At 44.5% G+C, this 24,376-nt stretch overlaps 1 protein-coding gene across 3 annotated transcripts in view; it reads left to right on the forward strand.

Annotated features, from left to right (window-relative positions):
• The window catches only part of TP53I11 (tumor protein p53 inducible protein 11), a 901,622-nt gene that overhangs the window by 337,273 nt on the left and 539,973 nt on the right, over positions 1 to 24,376 (forward strand). The window lies entirely within an intron of this gene.

Genomic DNA, 24,376 nt, shown 5'->3' on the forward strand with positions numbered 1-24,376 from the left:
GAATAAAGCATAAGCAGCCACAGTTCAAGATGCACTCACCCAGAACAGGCAGGAATAGTGCAAGGTTACCTCACACCCAATTGTTTGATAAATGGTAGGGCAACAGTGCAAGCATCACTCAAACACAACAGCTACAGAGCACAGAAGGAGCAGTGCACGATTTCCTCGTCCCTGGAGAACAGGTAAAGCACAGATGGCACCAAAACAATGCAGGTGTCAGCTACAAACCGAGACATCACAGGAAACAGCAGTTCATGCTTCACGCTACATGCAGAGACCAGGTACAGCACACGTTACAACAGTGTAAGCTTCAATCAAGTGCACAGCAGATGCAGAGCAAGTGGCAGCAAGGCAAACATTACTTAATTACACAGCCCACGGTAGTGGCCGTGTAGTTATGGTTAAGTTGCTAAACCCATAGGAAGTGCACTTTTTGGCCGGCTTATAACTTTGCTCTCCCTGGACGAATCCACACCAAACTTTGCAATAAAAGTATGTGGCCCACTCCGAAATTTTTTGCAAAGTTTGGTGAGGTTTGGTCTTTTTTTCCCATATACTGAATGGAGAAAAATTTTTGCTCACGCCTACAGCCCAAACCGCTGGACGGATTTTCACCAAATGTGTGGCAGGAACAGCGGCTTGGTCCCGAAAGCATGCTTTTGTAAATTTGGTGAAAATCCATCCAGTAGTTTTTTTTTTTTAAATGAGCAAAAAGTAGGTCACTGAAAATTAGTGATATCTATGTCCGCTCCGCAGACACACTTCCCTGTTGGCACCATGGACAGGACACCGATTGGCTAATCGGCTTGTGTCATGTCCGCGGACATGCAACTTGTTCACTGATTGGATGGTGAAGATCATAAAGTGTGTCAGATTTTTGGAAAAACTTGCCATCCTGGATTCGTGGACAGCGGCCGGTGTCCGCGGACCTTGTGGTAAAAACATATCAAAAAACACAACATTGCACTTGTCAAACTTATCAACTAATCTCTGGGGAGCTGAGGGGTGATGAGGATGGGATGGGATATGGCTGCAAGAAGCAAAAAAACAGGGGGGTTTTGCCGTGAAAGTCCACAAACAGCCTTGAAAAGTTCACAAACACCTCAGCATTACAAGGTTGGTGAAATGCAGTTCTTGGATGGCTTATAACTTTGGCGCCACTTAATGGAACAACATGAAATTGTGCATGTATATTTCTGACCTGATTCTGAGTGAGTATGCAACGTTTGGTGGGATTCTGTCATGAGGGGGCAAAATTAGAGGGAGGTCCCAAAATAATGTAAAGGCTTATAAATGAGGTGCCATTTGACGTATCTACACTTCATTTGGCAAACTGATAATGGATCTAGATATACATGTTTTTGCGAAGTTTGGTGGGATTCGGTCAAGAGGGAGCAAAATTAGAGGGGGGGTCCCAAAATATTGTAAAGGCTTATAACTTTGGTGCCATTTTACAAATCTACACAAAGGTTTGCAAAAAGATTAAAGATCTAGATATAGATGTTTTCGTAAAGTCTGAATGGATTTTGTCAAGTGGGGGCTAGGTTATATGACAATTGTATTTGTATACATTTGACACTTTTGAAAAAATAAAACATGGGTGGATTTCCTGCAAACTTGTGTAAGGAGCATTGGCAAGGACCTACAAGCATGGTTTTGCAAATGTGCCAGTGTTTTATTTGACAAGTGTCATAATGTAGCTACAAAAAATAGCGGTATACCTTTAGTGACTGAGGGGTAGCCTGTGGCCATGGGCAGTGGCCAGATTGTCTGGGTCATGGAATAAGGTCATGATCGGGACAATCTGGCTACTGGCCATGACCACAAGGGACAAAACATAGGATTAAAGTGGCCATATCCACCAGGGACTGACTGTGTGGTAAAGTTATTCTAAATCGGGATAGATATGAAAGAAAAATGTGCTTGTGGTAATATGGTCATAGGGCTCTATTTTTGCCTTCTGCATGCTGCCATGGAAAGTGAAGAGGGGCCCTGTATGGAACCCTAGCCTTCCCTTTCCATGGTGGCCATCTTGGAAAAGGATTTTCCTTCCTACACTGGGACGCCACAGGCTACCCGTTGTAGGAAGAAAAATCAGCTTTTTTAGCAGCCGGGTTTCCGCTTTGGGAACCTAGGGTGCTAATGGCCTTCATCGCCCATTTCAGGGGCTGGAATGGGGGGGGGATAATGGTCCAGAGACCTCGTTAACTACCCTTGCTTTGCTTGGGCTGATAACTTGGGCTGCTGGGCCGGTATCCACTGTTCCAGTCCCTGGAACGGAGGATTAACGCCACAATATTCCCATTGGTATAACACAAAATGGAAATGGAAATGTTGGAAAATCTTATTGAGTCTATGTACTTTAATGAGAAATATAAAGTAGATGGAGTATATACATGTTTTTTTAGTTCTATTTTCTAACTGTGAAAGGTGGTTCCTAAAGGAATATGTCTTTTGTTGTTTTTCGATGTATTCCTTTTTGGCAGGAGAGCTGAGAACGAAAGGTGGGGAGGGAAATGAGGGAAGAGGAACCAAACACTAATATGGAGGGGTAGGTGGACAAGGGGAAAATGTTGCACGTGTGTTATTTCTAAGGTAGGGGGCAGTGTTTCTCATGCTCCTTGATTACAGCAGTGGTGGTGGCTCTCGGGGAGGAGGGATGGCATTAGCTGATGCCATTTTAAGATAAATAGCAGTTTTGATAAAAGTATGTACTGTGTACTAGATTGTTAATGGATAATGAGTAGGAATAGGTGTTGGAGCTGTGCAAGGGAAATTTTGAAGCTGAAAGTTCCTAGATCAGTAGTAAATGCAATTCTGAACTGTCCGCGAAGCAGAGATCTTATCGTGAAGTGCGCACGGGTTCTTGGACACATCATAATGCCGCATGCCAGCGTATGGTCATGTGGCACTGTCCGGAAGGTCCGCTATGAAGTCAGATGTTCGTAGATGTCTACTGATGCAAAACTAGTTGAATTAGTTGCAAAAAGTGTATAGAAGTGTCAAGAATGATTCCAGAAGGTGGCAAATGGCAGAGTTTTAAGGTGACACTTTGTAAATGGGACACAAATATTGCTATATTGGGCAAGTATGATATTAGTACGTTGTACAAAAATAGCACTCAATGGTAAAAACCCATGAAATTCACTGAAAAAAACTTTGTTAAAGGGGTGTTATAGTTCATTTGCGCTAATAAAAACCTATAAAATTCAATGAAAAAACTTTGTTAAAGGGACGTTATGGTTTCAAGTAAAACCGAAAAACCCCAGAAATTCACCAGTTATGGTAAGTTAAATAACCATAACTCGCGCCACCACCGTGCACTGCTAAGACTAACACCCAGGACATCAAAGATGACATCACAAATGTCATTGATGACATCACTGATGACATCACATATCTGAGCCACTTCTTTTTTTATTGACATATATAGGCCAGGTGGTTTTGTTCACTGGCAGTCAGAATAATAAAATTGAAAAAGTTGCTATATCTCTAGACGTTAACCTTGTCATATGTTCTTTAAGTACTTTCCTTAGGGTTTGGTCTCAGTTCATGGTGCACATACATGGGGAAATGAGCAGGCCTCAAACACAAAATTAATTTGTATACATGAAGATTAACTTTAATGTCATTAACATTTTCTGATGATGCAGTTTCTTTCTTCCTTACTTTAGTTTTGTGTATGTGCCTCTGATTTGTATGCATTGTGGTTCTTCATATGTATTGTTTGTTCCAGCACAAGTGCTGCAAGTCTTGAATTGTTAGCTAGTTATTACATGTTTAACATTGCTCAAAACTCTGATACGGTAGCATACATTATTGTACTATCCATAATTACAAGATTATAAATAGTGTACTTCTATGGTGCATGCTGCAGTCATTGCCTATGTTTATATATAATTAGGTTTCTGTATTAACGACAACACTCCAATACAATTATATTAGATGAGTACATTCTTTAATAGATTAATTAGTTCATGATAGGTCTTCCGATCACCCCTGACATCCTGTTACCAACAATATAAACACAACTCCTTGTAGGGACTTTTCATCAAAATGTATTTCACATATGATGTCATCAGTGATGTCATCAATGACATTTGTGATGTCATCTTTGATGTCCTGGGTGTTAGTCTTAGCAGTGCATGGTGGTGGCGCGAGTTATGGTTATTTAGCTTACCATAACTGGAGAATTTCTGGGGGTTTTCGATTTTACTTGAAACCATAACGTCTCTTTGAATTTCATAGGTTTTTATTAGTCCAACATAACCATAACGTCCCTTTAACGTTTTTATGTGAATATATATATATATATATATATAATTACATCACAAGTAGAAACATCACTAGTCTAACTTGCTCAAAATAGGTACATCACAGGTAGCAGAAGTGGAAGCCACTCTAATACAAAAATATGACTCGTGCAGAAGGGGTAAAGAACATGCAGTACTTCTTTCACTTCGAGATGGGTGGTGGGGTCACGGCTCTGCGTGCCTTCTACTCCCTTTGGTGGTGGGCGCAGAGATCTGCTTTGCAAGTTAGGGCTGTTACTCCCATTTCAGTCTACAAGTGGGGGATTGAGGCAAGAGCCTGTTTATGTTGACGTATGCCCCTGTCACCTAGCTACCTCGCAGAGAAACTCAGCCTGGGGGATAGCGCCAGACCAGAAACCAGGACATGTGCAGACTTGTAATCCACCGCTGCAACAAAAGGAAAGGACCAGAAAACAAGCCTTCTCTGCTGTAAGGAAATATCTCCCTTCGGTGCAATTTTCTCTCCATTTGTGAACCTCCCAAACGTTATGCTTTTGTTTGGCTTACCTAACCTGACTTTCCAATGAAGCACAGCCTTTAGCTGCACTCCTCTGGGCTTTCGGTCATTTGGTATGGGGAAACTGACACGTCCTTCAGGCTGTCAGTACTGGGAAACTGTTTCCCTTAGTCTTCAACATTGTTGCCATTTCTTGGTAACATTTTATCTATGTGCTAAGTACCTTACAGTGCCACACATAGGAGTAATTTCGTTTTTTGGCACCAACCACCCTTTAAGGATTTTTTGGTGTTTGTACAAGTGTACCTAGGATGAACTGGTGGCAGCAGTTTACTTTTAAAGAATGTTTACTTTGTTTTTATGGACCATACCGCGTTTAACACGTTTGGCCCAAAACTGTGTCCTGTGCCAAAAATAGCTGTGCCTCAAAGTCTTTTGTTCTGACAGTTCTTGGCCATTTTGACCCTTTGCCTTCCCCCAGGGCTAGAGACCCAGGTATTCCTTATTTGGGCATGCAGCCTCCTGCAAAAACCACATCTTTCACAGGCTTCTGCATGTCATTTGTGGTAGTTCCCGGGGAGAGGGTTGGCACTGTCTGGTCCAATGCACACTACTGGTGCCAGTATGTCTGGTAGCCATGAATGACTGGAACCATTGTGGGCCACGATTGGCCCACGTCTGGCATGCATGCAAGAGAGCAGATCTTCCATTGGCTATCCAAGATTTAAGCGCAAACCAAATCTTGGATAAGAGAAGGGGCTCTGCATCCATTCCAGGTCAATCTACTGAGGTTCCCACTGAACTTCATGAAGAGCCAAGTATCCTGAACGAGGGAGCAGACTCAAAGAACCACCAGTAACCTGCTAGGAAGGTTTGGCACCCTGAACCCACTGTTGTCCCATCTGACCCCTGATTTTCATCAAACAAAGAAGGCCTGGAAGGGCGTTTTGCCCCTTTTTGGAGTAGTGGGAACAACTACTCTCGGCATCTCCTACTTAACCTCACAAAGTGCTTCTTTGGAAGTGTTGCGGTGCTATTCAGTGAACTGTCCAGTTCATACACAGGGTATTGCACAGGAATGCTGCTATCCTGAATTGAGACTCAAGACTTTGGGAATCACTAGCTTGTGGTCCCAGGCCTCTCCCGCAAGAACTTGCTATCTTAGCTCCTCTGGGTCTCAATTTATGAGAATGTGCCACGCCACAAAAATTTGGGGTCCTTTTGTCGCCCCGCTGTGGTGACCTCGCTGAAGATTCCTGCAGTTCTTACCTACCATGTCCTGAGATGTGCTGTACTGGAACTATCCTTCTCCTTTCTTCGGGAGCTGATTAAAGGTTACTGACCCTCCAACGACAATCATCATGTCCTGCTGCCGCTGAGAACCGGAGCATCCTGAAACTGAAGGGTTAACACCTACGAGCGAAGTGGGCTAGACTGCCAAAGTTTGGTCCAGACTGTTTCGAGGGTCAGTGAGTACTTTCTAATTTACCGGTGGCCCCCCTTTATGCACAAGTATCCCTCAAAAGATGCTCAGCTTGGCTGGGATATTCCCAAACTCAGTCACTCTATCAGCAAGGGTAGTCCCTCCTCTAGGAATAGCAACTTATTCTTCGTCACCTCAATCCCTTTCCTGAGCAGCTACAGCCACCTGAAGAGAACCTGGTTTCCGTTTTATGCACGACCGCGCGTTGTTAATGCACAACTGTAGTTTTAGCGCTAGGCTCCTCACTTCGTAGGGCTGGACAACAGAAGTTAGGGATTGTTGATGGACTGCCTGAACATATTTATGTGTTAAACTACCCCCTTTCTGTTACAGGTTGTGGTTATTTTTTTTCCCCATAATCAGCCTTAGGCTGATCACATCATTGTATATAAGCTTGTTTGATAATTGATTTCTTGATAATTGTTTTCTTGATAATTGTGTGATTTGTGTTTTCTTGAGAACTGTGGTTTAATCGTGTTTTGTTATAAAGGCCTATAATAAATGCTTTTTTGATATACATCCGTCGAAGGGTAATCTGTGGAGATTTACTGTGTGTGCTCATTGTGGGCTTCTGATCACTTTCACCCATCCTTAGACTTGGGGCCTCATCACGAGTTGGGCGTTAACACTGGTTCTATTGCCGCCGGCGCTATTAACCCTACCGCCAAACCCCCTGGCGCTATTAGCGCCGGATCACGGGTTTGGCAGAATGGTTAGTGCCCATTCCCCATTGGGCCCATTTTGGAATTCCTCATTCCCCATTGGGCCCAATGGCAGAAATGTGCACTATTACCGCCAGCGGATTTCCCGCCTGTGGTAATAGTGCTAAAAATTGGCAAATTTGCTGCGGATTTCCCCCCAGCTCAGAGCTGGGGGGGGAATACGCCAAGGCCATGATCTGGTGGACCCTTAAATGCAGTGCTAATAGCACTACCGCTGCATTTAAGGATTACCGTCAGACTGTAGCTTGGGCTGGTTGTCCAGAAGGTTCCCCTGTCCACTAAACTAGATTGGCCTCCTAAACTCCTGGCCACCAGGTCAGAGTTCATAAATTCATCTTAACATCGGACCACCCCCAAGACTATGGAACCTCCTCCCGTCAGGATCCAACTTGGCCTCATGCTCCTACAATTCAGAAAATAGCTCAAGACCCACCTCTTCAATAGTCTCTCCTCCTCAAAACCTAGGCCATCACGCCGCCCCCCTGAGCCACCAGACTCGCTAGATGCATCTGCCTCTCGGCCACCCTGTACAGCTGTACCCCTCCCCTGTACCCCCCTGTATCCTAACCCCACTATATATCTGTTCTGTTGCTTCCTCTGAAAAGCACTCCGTTATACATCTGAACTGTTGTACTCCCCGGTAAAGCACTCTATTGTTTCTCGGAGCTAGGTCCGCACTCAATAAATACAATAATAATAATAATCCCCTCTCCTGATGTCCCATTTACCACATACACCTTCTACCTTCCCTGAAAGTTACCTGAACCTCTCTCCTTTGGGTCTCTTGACCATCACCTCCCTTATCAGACCTCACTTTATTTCTGCATTTTAGCCTACTTGGTTTCTCTCAATCTCTTTCCTCGCTGCCTGCATCTCCCTCTTTCTGGTTCTCTTTCTTGTTTCCCTGAACTCTATCTCGAAATCTCACTCGCTGCTCCTTCTCATCGACTGCCTCTCACTATCTCCCTGGCCTGCTCTCTCGCTCTCTTTCTCTCTCCCTGTGTCACTCTTCCGCCCTCTGTCTGCTTCTGAAAGTGTATTATTTATCGCTCCTTCATCCCATTTTTCATTGCACCTTTCTGTCTCTTCCCTGCATCCGTGCATCTCTTACTGCTTGTCTCTCCCATTATTTCTGTATATCTTGGCCCCTCCTTTAATTATTATTTCTACTTCTTCCCTTTTCTCCTGACTCATGTTCCCCTCTCCACGTTGTTCTTTCTTTTTTTTCAGCTCACATTGCACCAAATGCCAATTTCCGATCTTGTATTTTGTCTCCACATCCCTCTGTCACTACTTCTTTCTGCCTCTCACTTTTTTAACTGTCTTTCCTCCCGTTCATTTGCATCACCTGCTACCCGTCTCCCCAAGCTTCTGTTCTTTCAGCTCCTTTCACACGCAGACATGTTTTATCCTACAAGTCTCTCTCACCTTAATTTCTCTCCCCTACCTCTCATGGTATCTCACCCTTTTTCCTCTCACTTTCTCTTATGCAACTACTCTCCCTTTCAGTTTCTCTCCTTCCCTGTTTCCATTGTCTTGTTGACCTACCGCCTCTCATTTTTCCATTACCTTTCCCATTTCGTCCCCTCTCCTTCTACCTGCATCCTCTCCTTTCCTTCTGCTGTCGCTCATTAAAAGCATGTTAGGATCGCTCTCTGATACACAACGATTCCTCTCTGAAAAGTTGTACTTAAAGATGCAGGCCCTCCCCTCTCCTTTCCCTGACGTTTAGGCCTAAACCAGAAAAGTATCAACCCACTTTGTGCAAGAAACACTGATCGTAGTTGTGCGCCTATGGCGTTCTCCAACCCAACCCCCCTTGTCATACATCCAGCCCTCAGAAATTGTGGCCCCTGCCACAGTTTGAACATCACTGTCTTAACATGATGATGGTTAACTATGATCCTGTCAGGCATATGCTGGCCGGCAGGGGTGACACAGAGCGCAAAGATGGAGGAAGTTGGTTTTGACAGCCGTTTCCAAGGTATTTGTGGTGGAGGCAGATCTTGTATCTAGGGAAAGGGAACCCATTGTTGGGTCACTAGGTTAGGACATCTATGGGTTCTCGATGTTCAGTGCTGACATGAGAGTAAAGGGGTTGGTAAAGAGACTTTGGGCCTCATTACACGGAAGGCGGTGAACCATGGCGCTATTAGCGCCATGGTTCATGCCGGTAAAATACCGGCACTGCCTTGGTGGAAAGGGGAATTACCGCCCCATTCCAAGGTTGGCGGGGCGGTAATTCCCCCTTCCACCATTGCCCTTCCCCATTCCCATTTTTGCCCCATAGGGCTCTATGGGAATGGGGAAGGCGCTAATTACGTTACCGCAAATTGCGGTACCGTAATTAGCTCCACTGGTCCCTTTTGCGGGTTGGTTTTTAACACCTGCTTTCCCCAACCCGCAAAGGGACCTCAAAGTAAGGCGGCAAGTATTTACTGGTACCGGTAAACCCTTACCGCCTACCGTGTAATGAGGCCCTTTGTCTTAGAAAGGCTAGAGGCAATGTAGACATTGATACATTTGACTACATGAGTAACACAACTGTACAGGGATCATTTGTACACCTATACCTTCTGTTTGACTTTTCCAGATTTGTTGTACACAATTGCCACATGCCAATATTACCATTATTCCATGCAGACATCTTAGGGTCTTTGTACTATTTATAACTGTACGGCCTGATCAGTTGTAAAACATAAGGATTCTCAAAAATACCACTGATTATGGGATGAAAATTGATTAGGCAAAATAGTGGAGACCAGACTCTCCAATGGTAGTGGTAGGAAAGCATTCATGAGTGAGGAAGACTTGCAAGGAGGTACAATTATCCCCACTAGAGAACACACAAGTATACACCACACTGGTGTACTGATAAATATACTCTTTATTTCTAAGGTTGCACATAAAATATTTATGATGAGAATAACAAGTACTCTGCTTACACAGAACACTTAGCACAGCATAATGCAAGTACAATAGTAGTAAATGACCAGTTAAGACCCAACTCGCTCTTTACCCTAAAATGGAAGCCCCAGACCTTGTGGCAGAGTCCACACATTTAGACGTATAGAGGCGAGTTCATAAAAAGACCCCTAGACAATATTACAAACGGTAATGATTAACAGTCAGGATCCAACGTCCCCACACAGAACTAAGAACAGATTCCTTTTACAATCTAAATAAAATATTATATTGATGTAAGTGCACATAGCACAGTTATAGCATTTAAATGTAGCAAACAGAGGATCACAATGTCCAACATAGCCTGGAGGGCTACCAAAGTCCATGATGCATTTTTGTAAAACAGTCCCTAAGAGCAGAAGGGCATATGACGCTCCAAGGAGGGAAACAGAAGACACACAAAGTATTACGTTCCTGCGTCAGATATGCATTGTATCTCTAGGATTTTAAAATCCCTAATAATCACAAAAGTATATAATGTCTTGTTGCATTTGCTGTTGGCCCACACTCAAACGCGTTGTTCATTTTAGAAGCACAATTCATATTCATCTTGCTTCTACACTTTCACTGGCTTTTCCATCACTTCAATCCACGCAAGTTTCACCACTTGCTTACTCCAGTACTCTTGGCACACATTGTTCACCTTCTGGATAACCTCTCCAAATCCCACAAGGCCTCCTGTCATACAGCTCATTGTAGTCTCTTGCCATCTGTTTGCCACAGACATTACACCTTCCAACCTACGGTATGGCCTTTGTAGACACTGAAGCCTTTTGGGATTCCATGCACACAACTGTTCGCCCAGGTCCATCATCACAATTTGTATGCTCCATGCCTGAAAAGTGCATCGCAATCTGCATAAAGTCAGAGGCACCAAACATTGAGCCTCCAAAAGTGGAGTGTCTTGTGGCATCAATACCTTGGGGCTCCGACATGTGTGATATCAAGGAACACATTTAACAGCTCTCGTTAACCCTCTTTTTCAACACCGAGCTCATGTCTGCATACCAGCTTTTACTCAATACTGGGTGGTGTAAGGAACTCATGGTGGCAACAGTAAGATGGACACAAGTGATCACAGTACGAGGGTTTTTATTAAACAATAAATGCAGGGTGGAAAAATGCCTAACCTAAATCTAAAATGGGAGCAAGTGTCGACCATCAAATGAAAAATAAGGCAGTCCTAGTGGAGTTGTCAAATAAAAGGGCCTACACAAACCTATTGCCAAAGCCTTACAACTAATTACAGAAAGAGCGTGGGACAGGGTTTTCAAAATAAAGAAGTGTTCACAAAAAATATTTCAGGATGTGATTGCCGGGGGTCTCCCTTCCACACGTATTGAGCTCGGGACAAGGTGGAGCTCTTGAGAACAGCACACGCTTGACCTTTCCCTAGCATGAGCCGACAGTTCAGCATCAGGCTATTGGGTTCTTCGAAGGTCAAGTCTTTCACTAAGTCTCTTGCCTTCGAGGGCCCATTACACTCAACAAACAAACAGTTCTGTTCTAAATATACACTGGGTGATGGCTTCAGCCCTGAGTTCCCCTCTTCAGTGCATTGACTCTTCTTGAATCACAACCTCCCACTGCTGGGTTCACTATGGCTTTCCTCTACTTCACAAAATCTTAATGTCTTTTTAAACAGTTCTCATGGACATCCCTCTGCCAGGTTCACCTTTGTCAACACACTGTCTCTTGGGACTTAAGACTTTGCCCCTCTTTATCAGCATCCCTCCTCCAGGTTCACTCTTGCCACTTTTAACTTTAGTGGGATTCACTCTGCTTTACATTCTTAAATGTTTTCTCTTTTGTTGTGGGATTCACTTCCCTTGCTTATTTAAGTTTGCTGGTCAAAGACTTTCAACTGTACTGTACTGATTTTGCTAGACCTCCTATATGACCACTTTGACCTATCTTTTGGTGGTTCTCCTACGTCCTTCTTGTATTAGTAGTTGTATTCAACATGGGAGCATCCCAATTTCATGAGTCGGCACACACTTGGTGCCGCTCCCCTCTGCAGCTGTTTTTCCCTTTATAATTCACAGTTCTTTGAACTTTTCTCAATCTGCCACTTTGTGGGTTTTATTCAACACAGTTCGGTTTCTAAACAGTTTCACCTTCAACTCACTGGCTGTGATGAACCGCTTGGCTTTCCTTGTCTCTGGAGTCGCCCTCGCTCCGGCTTATCAGCGTAGGCATGGTCTGGGTACCGCTGACATCTGCTGCGACACTCTTGGGCTATTGTTCACAGTCTTATGTTTCCTCTTACGAAGGCTTCACAGACCTGGGACAGAAAGGGCAAGGTTGCTTCACTCCTAGTCACCCTCTCGGTGCCCGCTGCCTTTCTACTTCTCTTAAACTGCTGGGTCTAGATAGCTGTCTACTTGTGCAGTCTGCCTTGCTCGTTGTGTGCTTTCGTGCTCCACCTTGTATCCCTGTTGGGAAGGCAAAGGGCCATCGGGTGTGTGTGATTCTGGTCAATTTCCTGACTTCGCCTGACCCTTGCATTGGGACATGTCAGGTAAACAGCTCAGGTGTTAATCTGTTGTCTTTCATGTTGTTTACAAGTGTTTGTGTCCGAAAAGTGGGGGTTGGGGGGGCAGTGATTTTGAGTGTCCTACGTGGTAGGGTGGGGAAAAGGTATTGGAAGAAGGGGGATACCGCTTCTCACTCATCGGTGTCCCACTCCCCAATGACCCCCCCCCCATCCAGGTGATCCTCCCTCACTGGTCCACTCCCAGGAACTGGATCCAATACTGATGGCCATGTCCTGGCCACCTGGACAACAGATCCCCGGGTCTAGCTAGGGAGACACCTTCAGGTTTCTCACAGTGGTGCACCTCTTATATCATATCCAAACCTAGACCTCTATACTCATCATATTTGTTTCTCCTCACTTGCCTTTTAGAATGTTTAGATGCAGTCAAGTTTGCAATTATATTAGGAAATATATTGGGGAATAATATGTTGACATTGCAAGTTTAGTAACATATCCCATTTCTCTCATGTTAATATCAGAGGTGCTGATCTTCCCCATTTCCCCATTCAGTGATGGAATATCAACATTCAGTGATGATACATTTGCATTTCTCTGTCCCCACTATTGTAATTGCACTTCCCATATTAAAATACATCCTAAATATATTCCCAATCTGCACATACAATGGGCAAACAGTGCAGCTACAGAATGCATAACACAGATATAGGTAGAAGAAAATGTGGTTACTGCAGAATGGTCACACGAGCAAGGGTATGTCCGTGTTCCAAATGTATTTATATACATTTGTATTTTCATCACGGGAGAAGCGAGAGAAGATAAATTGCAGAAGCAAAGAAGGAGATGAAAATAAAGTACAAATTGTGCATAGCAGCGTTAATGTTTTGTGGAGGTAGATGGGTTTCAGAAATGCATTAAAAAGGTACCATAAACCAATGCTTAGTCGCAGTTTATAGTTATATACATATGCTCATAGATATCTCTCAAATGAATAGATTAGTTTGTGTCACAATTCTTACACCTCTAATTTCTACTCATGCTGACCGTGCTGTGGTGCAGCTTGGGGGGCCCTCCAGACATCAAAAGATGTATCCAATAACGCAGCTCCCGGACCTTCACCGCATGGTAAGTGGAATAGATGACCGTAAAAGGTTTGTTGTACCTAGGCTCACTCCACCCGCAGACGAAGTTTCTAACAAAAACTTTATCTCTGCGGAACAGCTGGAGAGGAAATGATGTCAGTGGATCAGTTGCAGCACTGGGTGGATCTTCAGACTGTGGTGGCGCTATCTGTTGAGAGATACATTTTATTGCTTTTGTTAGGGCAGAAAGATCATCTCTGAACTCATCCCCAAGAACGGACGCAGCCCTGTGAGCATCTGAAGCTCTTCTGATGGGAGATAGGGGCATGTGCATTCACTGCCCTGTTACCACCTCATGAGGCAATAAATGATTATCCTTACAGGGCTACATATGCATGCTAAGCAATGCCAGAGGCAAGCAGTGCACCCAGTCTTTATTTAATGTGGTGCACAGCCTTGAAAATGTACTCTTCAATAGACCATTGAACTGTTCTACAACCCCGTTGGCCTGGGTGTGCTGGACACATCCAATGCTTGATGCCCAGTAATGCTGTTAATTCCTTGAACAGCTCAGTGAAGTGGGTGCCATTATCAGACCTTAATATATCACACACTCCCCAGTGAGGGAAAACCTGCCTCACCAAAAACCTGGCAGCAAACATAGCATCCGGATGTGCACAGGGGCCTGCCCCCAACCATCACAAGAGGGGACACACAATGACAATCATATAATGAAACCCATTACACCTCTCCCCCATGTCTGCATAATAAATGTACAACTCACGGAATGGCCCAATCGGGTGGCGTAGATTACCTCAGACTTAGGGTGTGGCCAGTGCTGTAAGTTTGACATTTAGTGCAATTGGTCACCATTTTAGTCAATGTTGCTTGCAGATTAGGGACAAACCAGCACTCCTGTATATCTGCAGCAATATGTTGTTTTGACACATGAGATGGATGGTGCAGCAGGTTGAAAGCGACCAGCAGCAACACGGGCATCATAGCTGCTTTGCCTGTCATTTCCTTCCACCTCATAAGTCTGTAAGGGACTGTGTACATCCTCTCCTTTGACACAGTCCCTTCACTTCCTGTGGGACCACAGGCATGTAATTCAATAATATGTGCAATTGGTAATGAGCTGTAAGTTGCTGGCAACTGCCCTCATCCCCATGCTATTACTGGATATTCTGAAATGCTTGGCACTGGGAGATATGAAGCGTTTCTTGCTGTTGCATCCACGGAGGCATTACCAAGTGATATTTCATCAGTGCCATTGGTATGGGAACACATTTGTCCAGTGCCGTAATGGAGGGTTGAGAAAGGGCATCAATTAATTTGTCTAATAGTGATGCATGTTGCACAGGTGAGACATCGGCTCCCTTAAATCCCCTTCTTTTCCACCTTTTGAGCCCAGAATGTACTGTAGTGGTCACATAGGCAGAATCAGAATAGACAGTTGCACAACATCCCTGGGACACTAAAAGCACTTCGATGAGTTCTGCTACTTGGGCTGAGTGATGGGTAATCTGTTCTGCACTAGTGTTTCTCGCCATACACTAGGTGGACAACTGCCGCACCAGTATGTCTGCAGCCCGTCCCCTGGTTAATAAATGCTGAACCATCAACGAAAAGTACTTCTCCCCCATCAAATGGGCTGCCCTTTGCTTTAGGTATATCATCCTCCTCCCCCTCAAAAGTCACACAATCATGTTTAGTAAAATTTTCCTCCGTATGCATTTCAGTTAGAAACATGGCTGGGTTGACTTTCCTGCACCGCACTATGTGAATATCGGGATCAGATAAAATGTTATCATAGGCGGATGCCCACTGTGTAGTCAATGTGGATTTGGAACGCTCTAGTATGGCAAATACTGAATGCTCCACATACAATGTAATGGAATACCACATGGTAATTCTAGAGCTTTTCTCTATTGTGAATGCAGCAGCGGTAACTGCATGTTGGCAAGGGAATTGGGTACCACGAAAGATAGGGCAATTGCCAACTGCGATGTAAGTTAGTTAAAACCAAACAACGCCTGGTTTCCAAAAACAGGCAACCCACCTTTGGATAAAACCACTGTGGTTGAGGGTAGAGATATTTTTAGAGAGGAATCAAAGAACTGCTGTGTATTTAACAGGTAGAACTCTTTGTGATCTGGGGTTTGATAGCCTGGGGCAGTAGAAATCACTTCTTTCAGGTCGTTTAAACTGGTATGCATGCTTTCAGTCCATGTTATTTTGTTGCCTGTCTATTGTGCCTCTTTCAGGCCTTGCAATAGGGGCCTGTTTGCAGCATAGTCAAAGATCCACACTGTGCAATAATTGCACAGACCAAAAAATATCTGCATCTCTTTGACAGTCTTTTGCTGGGCAGTGCTGCGTACAGATGCCCCACGCTCTTGGGTTATTTTCTTACCATTCACAGCTATCAATTGTCCTAGGTAAATTACTTCCTAAACGCAATACTGTAGTTTAGCTTTGTCAACTTTGTACCCCTTGTGCACTAGCATCCGAAGGAGCATGATCAAGTCCTTCCTTCACTGTTGTTCCGTCATCACTGCACATCAGCAAGTCATCTACATATTGGATAATGGTGCTGAGTACCTCTTATATTCCCTAAGTCTGCATGTAAGATCCTATTACAGATACTGGGGGACTCACGATACCCATGGGGCAGTCTTGTGTATTTTTGTACTGCATTCTCCCATGTGTAAACACAGAGAGGTACAGTGAATCGGGATGTAAGGCTATGGAAAAGAAAGTTTTTCAAGTCGACGACACTGAAATGTGTCACTTGTTTTGGGATGTTGCACAAAATTGTTGCAGGGTTAGGAACAATGGGAAATTCTGCTTGTGCAATGTCATTTAGGGGGCAGAGATCCTGAATCATTCTCCAAATGGGCCCTTTTGCCTTCTTTATCAGGTAGATCACTGTATTGCACAGTGAATTAGAGGGTATGATAATGCCTTGGTGTAAAATTGCAGTTATGGTGCCTTTTCCCTCCTTTGCTTCTCTGGACAAAGGGTACTGTCTCACACAGAGAATCCACTTGAGGGGAGAATTGCTTTATGTTTACAGGTCTTCAATGATTGACCAGACAACAGGAGATAGACATATAGTGATGGCAGTGGTGAGAATACAGATGGACGGGACAGCTGAAGTAATAGCAAGCACAAGGTTGCCCTCACATTGTTCAGTGCAAGCAGCAGAATTAGTGGTTCTCATAATGGCATTCGAAGCACACAGGGACTAGGAAGTAAGTGTATTCTGAATTTGCCTACATGATGTCTAGAGTACACTCTTGACTGTCACAATGGAAGAGGAAGGGCTTCCAATGTGCTCACTGGAAACCGGTGCAGCACGCGTGCCTATTGGGCAGGTCATAGTGCACTGCAACTCCTATCAACTATATTGGTCGTGAAGTGCCAGGTCCACACAAGGGGGGAGGATCTAGTGTCCCAGGACAACAAAGCCGCAGACGATGAATCAAAGCGGGCAGCATATTTCTCTGAAATAACAGACTTTGACACCCCAACAAATGTACGTATTTGTGTGCACAATATGATTCTAAAGGAAGGCTATAATACCTTGCTAGCCATGCAGTTAGTTAATGGAATTTTAGGGAAGAGCTTTAATAGAGGAGACAGAATTGTAGGTGAAAAGGGATTTTCAATATCCCCCAGATGCTTTGTGGTGGTAGCGGATCACAGGCAAGTTAGTGATTCCAACAGCACTACTGCAGATTGCGCTCATGCAATTGCACTATTGTACTCCTCTGGGTAAGGACGTACATGCTGCACACATTGGGGAAGAGTGGTTCTGTCCAAATATGGCAGAGCATATAGCTGCATTCATGGAAAAAGGCACGCTCAGAAGACGAGAACCCTGGAGAACTCATGTTTTTTTAGTTGGTCCCTGTCATTTTTTAAAAAAAATTTTTTAGATCATAAAGACAGTAAACCTTTCCCCATGGCTGAGTCTCCTGTTCTTGCGATGTGGAGTTTTTGATGGTCCTGAGTGTCTCGCTTATGGTAACTTGGCTGGTTGCTATAGTGCCCTACCGCAACAACACAGGTATCCGGCCTTAACCCAAATGTCCTCCGACTGATCTCCAGCTGTGCTTTTCAAATGCTGTAGGGGAGGCATGGTATCACAAGTAGAAATTGACACAATGGGTACAATTTGTAAAACCTTTATTTAAACAGTTGGGATTGGAGAAACTCCTATTCTGCCCTAAAACTAAGATGGGAGTAGTCTCGACAATCGGATAATAAATAACACAGTCCTAGTGGAGTCTGTCTAATCAAAATTGTCTATGCTAACCAAACCTAATGCCTGCCCTATCTCTTGTACAAAATGTTTCAAAAGGAGAAATGTATGAAAATGGGAAAATCAGTGTTCAAATGATTATGTAGTACAACCAGCTCTCCTCCCCACAGTAGGCCTCACACAGTAAGGTGATCAGTGTATGCAGGGTGACACACTCTGCCTTAGTTTTCAATGCAATAAATAGTACAAAGCCGTGGATTCTGGCCTGCCTGGCCTTCCACGTTAGAGATTCTTTCTCTTTCTTCCAAAATAGTTGCAAGGGGGCATGCTTCCCCAAGCTTCTTCCCCTTCGGGTCTCCCTCTGTCGGCTCGGACAACTTTCGGATGTAAAAGACTTTCAAATGTGCGTGGCTTATTTGTCAGACCACTGAATGCACTTTGACTCAACGTTCACTGTGTTACTTTCACTCTTTCTCTAGGAATTAATCTTCTTCCTTTTATTTTTACTGTTCATTCACTTTCCCACTTAAAACAAAGTACCTTTCACTGACAATTTCGAGTGGGCTACTTCCTTTCAGCAGACCACTCTGTTACTTAGCATCGCTGATTTGCCAGTTGTTCTTTACATAAAAGTTCACTCACAGGTCTGCCTTTCTTCATGTTTCATCTACAAATGTGCATCCTTTGCTTGTGATATAATGTTTATATTTCAAACTTTAACACACACCAGTCTCTCAGGTCACTTACCAACTCACTGGCTGTGTGTGTCTTTTTGTGGCTTTTGTGATTTCAATTCAGGAGTCAAGGTTAGTACCACAGGCTTGGCCTCACCTCCCCAACTCTGCCATTCACCTGGGAGGGTCACTGGTATCTTTGAAACACAATGCAGTCTTCACTTGTAGGGTTTGACCGTCTCCACGTTTCTCTCGCAGCCTGCAGGAGACAAGCACCTCCAGTAGGGAAGCATGTGGCTTTTTCACACGTAGCTCACGTTTCTTGGTTCACCGCTCTGCTCCAGTAGGTGTGCCTTTGGCCTGAAAGCCCTGCTTGTTCTCGTCTTATGTCTTGCTCAGAGTTCATCTTTGGTTTCTGCCTTTTATTTTGTGTGAGGAGAGGTAATTGATATCAGGTATATGCACTTAGGATTAAGGGCCTGACTTTGCGTGATCCAATTAGCGGGATATGGTCAGTATGATGTGTGCAAATCCATGTTATTCTCTGTCACCCACTTCCTTGGCCCAGTGTTTGTCTAAAAACATGGGTGGGGGGGAGTTGGGACCTCGGAGCATCCAAAAACATACAATGTGTTGGATAAACAAAATAAGGGTGAATACCGCATCTCCATTGGCTATCTCACACCCAGGTGATCCTCCCTCACTGGTCCACCCCCAGGAACTGGATACAAAAGCAATGGCTGTGTCCTGCCCACCTGGATGACAAGTCAATGAGGAGTAGCGGCTGAGATAACCTTTGGTTTCTCACAATGCATATATCCATTTCCACGGCCCTGCAGTGAGGGTAGGGAGTGCTTTTAATTAGGTTGTTTTTATCAATTTGGGCCCATATAACATACTGTTCTTGTCCGGGGCCTTTATGCAGTAATGGCAGCTGGCTACCTAGCCCCCTTTTTCCTCTCTTTCTGTCACTTGGTCTTTTCCATACTACCGCTTTCTGGCCAAATATTTTCCTCTGCTGCGGCCCCACTTTTGTGGTCATTGACAGTACTTACTCTTTATCCACTAGCTCATCTATCGTATCCCCACTCTTCCTCCTGCAGTTCCCTATTTGTATCTCAATCTCACCTCACTGTCCCGTAATCTACACTTCTGTATCCTCGCTCCTCATACTTCCCCTCTCCTTCTCAATGTGCACACCCTTAATTGTGATACTATCCAATCTAAATCGAATGTCTCCTGCCATCCACTCAGTTAGTCTGCACCCCTGCTTATTCCCCTCCTCCCTAAAGGTCCTCAACCATGTCAAATCCACTTTTGCCACCTGCAATGCCTCCTCCAATACCTTCTGTGATTTCCGATCTCCCTTATTCCCTGCTTTTACTGGTATAGCAAGATTAGTTATTAATGTGGTATGGGGGCAGAGCTGTGGCTGATGGGGGAGCGCATATGTGGCGTTAGTGTAGCCAGTGGTGGGAAGGGTGGGATAGCATCCCACTGGGGGCCGAGGTAACAGGCTTTCCTCAGGTGGTGCTACCATATGTAGACATGTGTTCCAATATCCCTCTATTGTCAGACCCTGCTCCGACCATGGGCAGAACATCCCCCCTTGTGTCTCGGCCACCCATTGTTGGTGGTGCTTTTCAATTTTTTCTTTATGCAATGCACATGTATTGTAGTGATCTTACAACCCCCCATGCTGAACAGCTCTAATGCACCAAAAAGTCAAAACATATACACAATACAATTTGTCTAGCACAATCCTACTGGTCCGTCACACACTCCACCAGTTGGCACTTTTTTTGTCTCTCTCTCTCTCTCTCTCTCTCTCTCTCTCTCTCTCTCTCTCTCTCTCTCTCTCTCTCTCTCTCTCTCTCTCTCTCTCTCTCTCTCTCTCTCTCTCTCTCTCTCTCTCTCTCTCTCTCTCTCTTCCCCCCCCCCCATCTCTCGTCACCCAAGCGATACCCATACTCTCCTCTCACCGGCCCTTTATTGGCCTCCTCTTCCCACAACACATAGATTTACAAAACACTAAAACAACAAACTAAAATAAGCTAATACAACAATCACTACTTCATCTTGTTCCCCTGCCTGTAATATAATGGCCACAGGAATTTGAACCATCTAATTATTACAGAGCCCCAACATTTGTATTCTCTTCTCCTTTCTCAAAATATGGTGTCATCTCCTTCCCTAACTTGGAAAGGATTTCCTTCTATGTTCTCTTCTCATGTATGAAAAGAAAAAACATATAGCTGCCATGTGGTCTCTCACTCAACAATGCCACCTCGCCCGCTCTCCTTCAATTCACTCCCACTTCCACACACTTCTTCCCCGTTTCCCCAATAACCTCTCAAAGTATTACCCCGTTGTTCTCACCCGCACAAGGTATACTCAGATGTGCATGTTCACCCATGATCCTCCATCATGGGGTCCCATTAATGGCCTGCATCATCCTAGGAGCTGCACCCTTCTTCAGAGAGAAGACAGGAATTCTATGAAAACGGCTCCTGCACACCTTTATGGGTTGCACGCTTGGGACTGGTTGATGCAGGTGGGCGTGGCCCCTCTAGATGTACAGCCAAGAGTCCTCTGTCTCTTGTGGAAAAATAGGGGTATCACATCGAAGTCGGACAATTTGTCTGACAGACCATAAATGGACACACTAGAAAAAATACAACCCGCTAGGAGATAACACAGGACACCTTTTACAAGAGAACAAGGTTTAATCACACCCAAGAAAAAGACATGCCAGCAAAGAAAAAAGAACTCTGCTAACATGGAGTGCACTGAGAAATTCACAGCAGACAGAGTTTTGAATGTCCATTTCATCGCAGAGAACCTGCATCACATAGGTTACATTTTGCAGTAGCTTTTTGGTGCGACTCTATTCATATACCTCTTGCTCCATAAGGGATGCTAGACCATTGGTGCAAGCTTTTCCTGTTCATCTTCTTCCAGGTGGGGTTCTTCATTGTACGTCATCAGACGCAAAGCTCCTGATTGGCAATTAACACCACAAATCATTGCATTCCCCATCTGTGGCCTTATAGTGAACCTGGTACTGCAGACATGGACATAGAAAATACTTTCAATGTCACGATAACTTGCAACCGCAGCTCGATTCCAGACATGTTGGCACCTTCCCAAATCTTCCCACCCTGGTTTTAGGTTTCTTACTTTGCCACCTGGCACCTCACAGCACAAATCACAGGGATCCAGGATATGGGGTACACACATTTCTGTTGTGATCTTCCTGATAAATTGGCAATTTAAATGTTTTATGGTTGTTGGTCGGGGATTGGCTGTCACACTGGTATGCTGTGGTCTTAGGATGGGGCAGCTGGGCATGAAAACATAGGGTTTGGACTGGTGAAAGTCAGAGGCTCATGCCCTCCTTCTGATGGAATGGATTTTTCACAGGGAGCGCTTGGCCCCCTCATGGCATTGCAGAGCACATTCCTTCTGGGATACATGTGCTAATAGTATGAAACAATGAGGTGTCTGCGAGTCTCCGCGGTTTTGGTCTTTCTCACTGCTGCCTCCACTGCAACCTGAACCTGAATGCACGCACTTAATGTTATGTTCTGGGCCTGGGCCTATTGCCCTGGCTGCAGTGTCGTGCTAGTGCTCGATTTTAAAATGGCTGCTGTTCTCTAAGGTGGCGTTTCAATCCCAGCACAAGCTATACACAACCATATGATAAGCTACCCATAATACAGCTTCTATCAAGACCCTCCTCCCCATACAACCTCCCCAAGCACCTAAAGCACACTCTTAAGCATCCGCCTCATCCAGAACATATTGGGGGGCCTGGGATTATTGTCCCCACTCCCCAACAAATCCAGGGATTGATGGAGATCTCCAAGGACCCAACGGAAACCCCAAACAAAGGGAACAGTGCATGTAAATACCATGCAGTGTCATGTGTAGGAGTTTAAAGGTTCAGAAATTGTTCCATAAGAAACATCAGGACAAAATCTGTAGGTTGACGTCTGGTTATGTTGAAAAGATAGTTTAGTTCACGTTCCTCCCCAGAGGTACCCAGAATAATGCAATCAACACAAGGTGTCAACAATGGAGATCCAGCAGCCCAGGAACAACTAAGCTGAATAAGATTCAGTCCCCACTGTTAACCAATGGGGAAATTATGAAACGGGTGTGTATAACCCGATGACCACAGACCATGAGAAGCCCTGAGGGTGAGTATCTTGAAAAGCCACCAACTCAGGCCCGTAGTTATGTACTTAGTGTTGGGTCCTGAAAGCACAGTTCCAGGAGAGCAGAACAACCCAGTAAGTAAAGACTTCCTTTTATAGGGCACAATGAAGGATATGGTCAGCCAGGGACGTACACCCTTAGCCAACGATGACACTAATGGCCCAAAAGAAGAACAATCTTCCTACACAGGATCCACCATCCAGAAATAAAATCAGTGAGCCAGTGAGGGAAATGGTTCCAGGAGGACAGAGAAGCCTGCAAACTGCACACCCCTGCAGTGACCCAGCAGGCAGACATGGATGGCACACCTCTGCAGCGGGCCAACAGTGTTGACAACCATAGAGGATGCAGACAAGCAGAGCTGGTTTGATGATGGGGGCCCAACTCCTTTTCAGGTGTGGCAGCTTCTGAAACTAAGACGGTTTACCATGGTGGAACACTGTGGTAAAATGTGATAACATGGCCCAGAAAAAGGTCTCAACATAGAAGGGCTGGCCCAAGTAGAGGTGAATTACCAGCTACAGGATGATGACATCTTGGAGGGGACCCCAGGCAGCCAAAAACCCAAACAAGAGCTGTGCCAAGACCACTGCATTCCACCAGTATAGCCAGATGAGGGCCTAAAAATGCAGCAATGGTGGAAAACCTTGGGAAATCCTTTAGCAGGTAAGCAGACCTACTGATCTTCCAAAAATCAAGCTTCACTGAGCAAGTTGCCCCCTTTTTACCCCTTCACTCACAGGTTCTGTCTTTTGCCAGCCCACCAAATCCCATTTGGATGTCAATCCAAAACTTTGTTTTCAATATCCTATCAGGTTGTCCTCAATAACCACTGAGCTCCCATACTCGCGCCACAGTAAGTATATTGGTCTTTCCTTTGTTGTTATGACTCACAGTTGAATGTCTAACATAATTATGGCATTATGGCATTTTCAAAACATTTGTATACGATTGGATCTTGCAGTGGGTATAAACCCTTTCGATTAACCATTAATATGGTTAACTAAATGTACCCGTGTTTTTATAAATCAACCTCTATTCTCACGCAACTTACTTGTCATTACCTAATTTACATTCTGTTATTTTTTTTTCTGCACTTTAAACTAACATATTCAATCCCAAAGTGAGCATCTGTGTTCTCGCAGAATTATCTACGTGCCTTGTCCTTTTACTGTCCATTTTGTGGCCCTGGCTTCAGTCACACTTGCACTGATTGTTCTGACAGAAAGTTGAAGTAATAGAGAAATATGGTCCCGTGCTTATTCATTGTAGAATTGTGCAGCCAATCCTTTTCTTTTTTTTTCTAAACCAGTTCAAATCACTTTGGAGGCTGCCATGTTGTACTTACAAAGAGCCCACTTGTTCAGAACGCCCATTTTCAGGTCCATCTCATCTTTTCCCCGAACAGAGGAAGCCTCGACAATCACCCGTGGGCATAAATGTGGGCTGAGAGGCACCCCTGGGTCTGGATCTGAGCACCTTATGGATGACCTAAGGCCACATACGTTAAGTAAGGTCAAATTGGATGCAAGCCTGTGTAGGATGGCTTTAACTGGATAAGGCTCCTGGTGGTGGTGGGATTCATGGCATGGTATGATCTATGCATGAAGAAGTGCGAGTAATTTCCTTTCGACACTCCTACTTTCTGTTTAAGCTTTCCAAAAGAAACCTCTGCCTTGAATACAGCAAGGAA

This window comes from Ambystoma mexicanum, chromosome 11, assembly GCF_040938575.1.
Source record: "Ambystoma mexicanum isolate Mex_15411 chromosome 11, UKY_AmexF1_1, whole genome shotgun sequence".
NCBI classification, from domain to species: Eukaryota; Metazoa; Chordata; class Amphibia; order Caudata; family Ambystomatidae; genus Ambystoma; species Ambystoma mexicanum.